Source organism: Arachis ipaensis, chromosome B6, assembly GCF_059453495.1.
Source record: "Arachis ipaensis isolate K30076 ecotype BB chromosome B6, ASM5945349v1, whole genome shotgun sequence".
Taxonomy (NCBI): Eukaryota; Viridiplantae; Streptophyta; class Magnoliopsida; order Fabales; family Fabaceae; genus Arachis; species Arachis ipaensis.
Window position 1 is genome coordinate 16,208,349 of NC_142441.1, and position 7,862 is coordinate 16,216,210.

Consider the following 7,862-nt stretch of genomic DNA (forward strand, 5'->3'; position numbering starts at 1 on the left):
CTCTTTTATATACTAGGATCTCAACATTTGTTTTTAACAAAATGACTTCCAAAAAATATATTTTGTTTGGCAAGATTTATTCCTCCAGTCAATCATTAAATTTTGTATGAAAGTACTAATTTATCTTTGTCTTCTCCTGTAAAAGTACTATACTAATTTACTGATTTCTCATCACCATTACCTATCATTATTGGCAGCCACTTAAATGAAGTCATGAAAAATGACTTCTGCTGAAGTCACCTTTCTGATTGAAACAAGTGTCCCACATGATTTGTTTTTTAATTTGGTTTGATTTTATTGAACCATATTAAACCAAATCATAAATTTAAATATATGGTTCAAATTTTAAAATACCAATATATCTTTAGGTTAATATTTTTATTGATAAATTTTACTTAATTTTTTTCTCCTTCAATAATAAAAATAAAAAAAAAACTAAAAAGTAAGTTATAATTTGTATATCTAAATATAAATAAATTATAATAAAATAAATCATATTAAAAAATATTAATTAATTAAACAGTTAATTTAAATATAAAAAATTAGACAATTATTTAAATTTATAATTAAATTAAATATTTACTAAGTGTTAACAATTATAATTTTATTAGTTATTAAAATATTTTTGTTTTAATAAAAATTAGAAGTCTAATTTAAAGTTAAGAATAGTGTTTGATTGTAATTAATTGTTAAGTATAATTTTTATTTAAAATAAAGTATTATTTCATTTAAAGTGCACTATTGTAATTATAATTGATTGTACATTAGAGTATCTCTAATAGTAGTTCTAGTTTCAATTTTATTTTGGGTCCTACAAAAATATTTGTGAGATCATATATTATAAATAGTGATTTAAAATTTAAAATGAAAATTTATTCCTCCAATACTTAGTCTTAGTTCATTTAAAATTTTATATTTTTTAATTATTTTATCAACATAATTATACAAATAATAAGATTTTATTAGTTTTCCATCAAACTGATATCGTATCTCTAAAATGAATTTAGAGTATAATTTGATCTGAAATTTTTGTTTGTACATATAATTTATATAAGTAAATAATAATTAGTGATTTGATCGAATAAAAAATTGAGTATCATTTAATTAAGTTTATAATCATGACAACAAGAAAAAATGTTAATTAGTTCTTAATATTAAATTGAGAGTATAATTTGATGTGATCATCTAAATTTGTATTTTACACTTTTAATTAAGTATCAATTAGTGATTTTGAATTTTTGATCGAACTTAAAATATTATTACATGTAAAGTTTACTCTAGCACTCAAATCTAAGTGTTATTTTGTTCAATGATATGAGATCCAATATAGACCACAATTTGATGTAAAGTTCTTCTTAAACCTCTAATTAAGTGTGAGTTAGTGATTTAGATTAAATTTAGAGCATCACTTTAATTTTGATGTGACATATGCTCTTACACATATAATTAAGCATCAATTAGTAATTTGAATTAACTATAGAATATCACTTCATATATAACTAAGTGTGGTTATTATGAACATAAATTAAAAGTTAATTTGTTTTCAAGATAACAATCAGAACATTATTTGATGTGAATTTTGCTATTATTTCTCTAATTAAGAGTTGATATCAAGTTTAGAATATTATTTCATAGCAAATTTACTCTGGCATCCAAAAATTAGCATCAATTTGATTTTGATGAGATTAAATTTAGAATATGAATTGATATAAATTTTTATACGAAAAATCTTAAAAAACTCACTTAAATTTAGAGTATGATTTGATCTAAAAATTTTATTTGTACATATAAATAAATGATAATTAGTGATCCGATCATATAAAAATTTGAACATAATTTAATTTAAAGTTCATAATCATAACAACAAAAAAAAGTGTTAATTAGTTCTTAATATCAAATTTAGAGTATGATTTGATATAGTCATATGAAGTTCTCTTTTGCATTTTTAATTAAGTGTGAATTAGTGATTTCAATCAAAGTTAAAGCATTACTATATATAAAATTTACTCTTACACTAAAAATTAATATTAATTAGAAGTTGAGATTCAATATAGAACATAATTTAATGTCAAATTTACTATTAAATCTCTAATTAAGTGTGAATTAGGGATTTAGAATAAATTTAGAGCACTATTTTATGTAAATTAATGATTAAGATAAAATTTAAAAAGTAATTTTGATATGAAATATATTCTCATACATCTATCAATTAATAATTTGAATTAAATACAGAGTATCACTTCATATATGATTATTTGTAAACCTAAATCTAAAAGTTAATTTGTTCTTGAGATGACATTTAAAATATTATTTGATGTGAAATTTACTATTGTTTCTCTAATTAAGTGTTGATATCAAGTTTATAATATTATTTCATAGCAAATTTACTCGTACATAAAAAAATTAGCATCAATTTTTTATGAGATTAAATTTGGAACATGATTACATGAATTGATATAAATTTTTTATTAAAGATCTTTAAAAAATTACTTAAGAAAATCTTTTAAAAATTTACCCAAACAAATTTTGATTGTATTGAATTATTTATTTTTTAAAGAAAAATAAAAAATTCATGTGTTATCCAAATTAGATATATATGTCAATTAGTAATTATGGTTTATGGTATTTAGTATTATAAAAATTCATAGATAAATTTGTGAATTTGTATTAATACCTGATTTGTGGATACAAAAATTGTTTGCAATCAATAAAATATCACTTTACATTCTTTTTATTCTTTCATTAAGACACAAATTACAAAATAAAAATAATAAATAAAATTTTTTAAAATATTTTTATTATTTATCTTCTCTTTCAAACTATAGTAAATACTAAAGGAGTTCTTTCTAATCTTTCAGAAAACTCCAATCCTAAGTCCTAACACATTTTGACATTTTGTATCAGAATGACTAACCCTAACCATTACCCCAACCCTAAACCCAACCCCTTTTGCAAATTTTCAAATCTATGCAATTGATGGGGTGGCTACTAGCGACATTGAAGGCGTGGACCTACATTCTTCTCTGCTTGCTTTGTTCCTTTTTCTGCATTGGTACTCATCTCTGCTTGTGGGAGCTGTGCTCGTGTTCTTCTCTGGTCCGGGTCTTCTGCTCACATGCTTAGTCTCTCTGCCTCTGAAGTCTGAAGCCTTGTCCTCCTGGGTGCTCCCGTGCTTGTTCATCTACTCTCACAGTTGCCGAAGAACGTCGCAAGTCAGTTCAGGTAGGCGGTATCCTATTATTATGTTTCTGACTTTCCATTGTGTACTATCTATTTCTACTGTACTTGTTCGTCTATTCTCATATCATTTTTTTCAATGACAGCATTCACACTTCAGTTTCTTCTTATTGCGATCATATACAACTGTAAATATTTTGACTCTCTTTTGAAAAGCACAAATCTTGTATACCATAGTTGTGGAAAAGGGCTGACTATGTATAATATCTAAAGAAACTATTTCTTCAATTTTCTTCCTCAATAGTTTAAATATCTCTCTAGTGTAAATGTTTACAGCACGAAACTCGAGAAACTGTAAGCCAATTGTCAAAACAGGATCAGAATTAATTGTCTTGAATTGAGCAACCATCTCATTGTTGCAATAATCTTGTAAAGCCTACTCAAGATTCTCCACCAACTCTAAAATGTTGTGTCTTGAATGAACAAATCTCTTTATGAAGTTGTTAATGCCTTCACATCGTGAAGTGGTTCTAAAACCAACACAAAATTTATCCTGAAGAAACTCCCTAGCCTAACTTTCTTTGTTTCATATTGTTTGTCAATCCAAGACGTGTCACTAGCACCAAACTCTTCAACCAATTTTGACCATTCCTCCTCAAATTCATCAACATCCTACTTGGAATAAATGGATTTCTTAAATGATTCACATAAGCCTGGATTCTTGATTCTCAAAGTAGAATTTTTCTGAAAATGCCATCTGCACAATCTATGGGTTGTATTTGGAAAGATCTCATTAATCACCTCTTTCATAGCCTCCTCTGCATCAGTCAAAAATACTTTAGGATGCTTGTTCATCATGACCTCCAAAAAGTTAGCCAGTAGCTACTTGTACGTGGATGCCATTTAATTATCAAGTATGGCAAACCCGAATATACACGTTTGCCTGGTTACTCCCAGAAAAGATTACCAAGGATTTCTTGTACTTATTCTTTTTGTATGTAGCATCAAACGCAAGGACATCATCAAAATATTGATAATCAGCTCGGCATATTCCATCGGCCCAAAATAAGCTACCCAACCGATCCTCCACAGTTGAACTATATCGTGCCATAACCATCGGTCAACGTCAGCCTTTCCAAACAGATAGCTTATGGTGGCATTGGCATCACCACCTAAAATGCATAACCGTCGACTCCTGTCAAGGTGGTTATCTAAGTCTTTCTTTGTAAAACCAGTTCTGGCATACCCACTAGTTTGCCCAGCCATAAACCCCATAATTTAAGATGTTAGCACACCATACATATACATGATGTCAGCTTTTGCCTTGTTTGCATCAGTTAACTGCCGATGGTTCGGAATTAGGTGAACCATGCATTGTGGTACTAAGTCATAGTTATGTTCATCGAAAAAATTCTTAATCCTACAAACAATTACACTTTTATCAAAGTATAAACACAATTTAGCTTGACAATTAGTTCGTGTCTCAGCCCTTTGTTCTCTTTTTCGTGAAATATTGTCATAGTATTTCTTCTCTCTCAATCCGGCCCTATTACAAAAGAACCTTTTCCTTGAATAACAACCATCTTTAGTTTTTACAAAATCGCCTTTCCAAGCTCCAAAGCCAACACATTTGGCATATCTCAGATACATATCATATGCTACTTCAGATGTTAGAAATGTATGATTGATAATATCTTCAGCTGTAACAATTTCACATTGCTTGCAGCCACCACATTGACATTTTTTGTTCCCATCTCTTAGTCCAAGCCACAATCATCGTCATTAGCTGAACCCATCTCTGTAGTTTTCATCTCAATATGAAAATTACATGAATAAAGTATATCAATGTGCAATTTAATATCAAGGTAAATATTCATATAATATAACATTACTCAATTCACTCAATTAAGATCCAGCCTAATAAATTAGAGGGGACAATTACTCTTTTTTAGAATAATGATAAAAAATATATAAATTGTAATTATATTGTAATAAGTTATATTATGATAAAATAAAATAATGTGGTAGAAAAAAATTAATCTACATTATTACAATGGTTATTATTGAATATGCACAACTTTAAAGTGGGTAAAGATTTTATAAACTTTTTTGAAGGGCATTTATTCCCATTTTCAAAAGCCATGAAATACTATCCTTAAAACTCTATTGTGAAAAGAATTTGTCAACGAATTTTATTAATTTAAAAGATTATTTATGATGTTTTATTACCGCTCACCTCTAATATAAAAGAGTACACTCTAGAGTACATGAAAATAAAATTTATTCTGTTTGGCTAAAATTAAGCTCAATCCCAATCAAGTAATCATCATAAATTCTGAACAAGCAAATAGTTTGCAAATTAACGTTTATATTAATGATTAAAGTTTAGCAACATAAATTGCTATTATCAATAAGAAAGAATAACTTAACAATTAGCAATTACAATTACAAATTATAAATTACCAATTATCAACCAAACCAAAAACACAACAATTAGAACAAAAAAAAAAATAAAAAATATAGAGATCTATTACTTCATTTTTGTTGGAAGGGAGTGAATAAAGGAGTAGAGTACTAGTAGTTCGTGGATGCTTACTTGATGAAAGATGCGGCAATGGTTGTCGAGGAGAACTGTAAAACCCGCGAAAATAATGAATAATTAGTTAATAAATTAATTATTAATCAAGAAAATTTGAAAATTAAATTTTATAGTTTAATGAGGTAGAATTAATTAAAATATGAATTTTGATACTAATTTCAAAAAATTTGGTCCAAGATTGAGCCGAATGGACTAAATCGGACCTGTGGCTGAACCCAAACCCATTATTACTTAAGCAACTCAGTATCCTCTCTCCCCATATGATGAGAAACATGGTGCACAAGGGGAGAAGGGGGAAGAACGAAAAAAGCACAAATTCACAAACCTTTGGCTAGATTTCAACTTCATATAACTTTTGATTTGGAGCTCCGATCGCCGCACTGTCTGTGGCCACGCGTTCACTGCGTTGAGCTCTTCTATTATATTCTAACTGAAAAATTTGATATGTAAGCCTCATTCTCACTCCCAGCAGCTCAGCCCTTAGTTTCAAAATTTATTGAGCTTAGTGTTGAGAAATTGTGTAATTTCGGCATTTAGGACCGGATTAGCTTCGTGGATTTGCTGGGTCTTGTCCTAATTTTTCGTTGGTAAGGTAAAAAATCTTTAACCTTTATGAAATTATGTATATAGCAAACCCTACATTGATTTAGTGTTGTTTATATGATATTAGATTGAATTATATGTATTGGTGGCAAATTTATGGAGTTGGGAGCTTAAGTTTTGGACTTGGTAGCTGAATTTTATGTTTAGAGAGGTTTAGAGCCTTGGATTTTGTGGAACAGTAGTCAATTGTGACGTTTTGAGCTAGGGAGGAATCGAAAAAAGTATAGTTTTGGTTTCTCGTATGTAATATATAATGTGTCGTGAAAACTTAGGCTAGACGACTTAAGATAAGTTGAATCGTATGTTTGATACATGTTTAGTGGCTTTAGCCAATGCAATGCATGTTGATCTGAATGTGAAAAATTGATGTGTTGTTTAATGATATGAATGTGGTGGATAGTTGATGGAATGATGATTTTTAATGAATAATGATGTACTTTGTTTATTGAGTATGAAATTGTGTTAAATGTGGATTTATTGGGGTAAGTTTGATAAAGTTGTATATTAATGTGTAATGGAATGAATGAGAAGGTTGAGATAATGGTTTGATAGATTTTGGTGCTATTTAGAAGTATGGAATGTTGGTTTTGAGTTTTGATTTGGTGAAAATAGAGGTTTGAGAATTTTTGTGAAAAGTTGATGTTTGACCGAACTTCGGCGGGCCATAACTTGGCTTTGAGACTCCAAAACCTCTTCAAACTTATTTCATATGAAAATTAGCTCCGTAAAGTTTACACTATTTGAAGAACGGATGAAAAATGATCTTTAACAAAAGAGTTATGCGCGTCGGAAGTTGGAGATGTAAAATGTGAAATCTGCATTTTTAGCAGCTTTTTTAAGGAAAATGAAGGGGCGCGTACGCGGGCTTATGGCTGCGTACGCGGCCATTCGCTTCTGTCTACTGCACTCACGTATGCAGGCAAGTGCCGCGTATGCGGCATGGGAAAAAGAGGCACTCGTGTACGCGGACACATGGCTCCGTACGCGGGGCCTTATTTTTCAGCAAATTGAGTTTTGTGTTTTAAACATGATTTTGAACCTCTAAACCTTTATTTTTACTCTCTAAGACCCTAGAATTAAGTTGTAATGATAGTGAAGGGGGTTGAACTAGGAAGAGGTGGTAACTTAGAAGTGAAGAAAGATTGTGAAGTGGTGAGTTAATCTTGAGAAATATCGAAACACTAAATGCGTGATTGAAGGACAGCTAAGATGAAAAGACTAATTGAACTTGAATGAACATGATAACTAAGGATGATAAATGATGAAATGTGGATGAATTATGATTGATAAATAACTTGAGATTGAATGAATTAATGATTGAGATACCTGGGCAGTAGCAAGGATTGTGGTTCGTCCTGCTTGCTCCGCCTCAGTGATTGTGATACCTGGGCAGTAGCAAAGATTGCGGTTCGTCCCGCTTGCTCTAGGTTAGTATTTGTGACGCCTGGGTAGTAGCAGCAATAGTGGATTATTTCACTTGCTC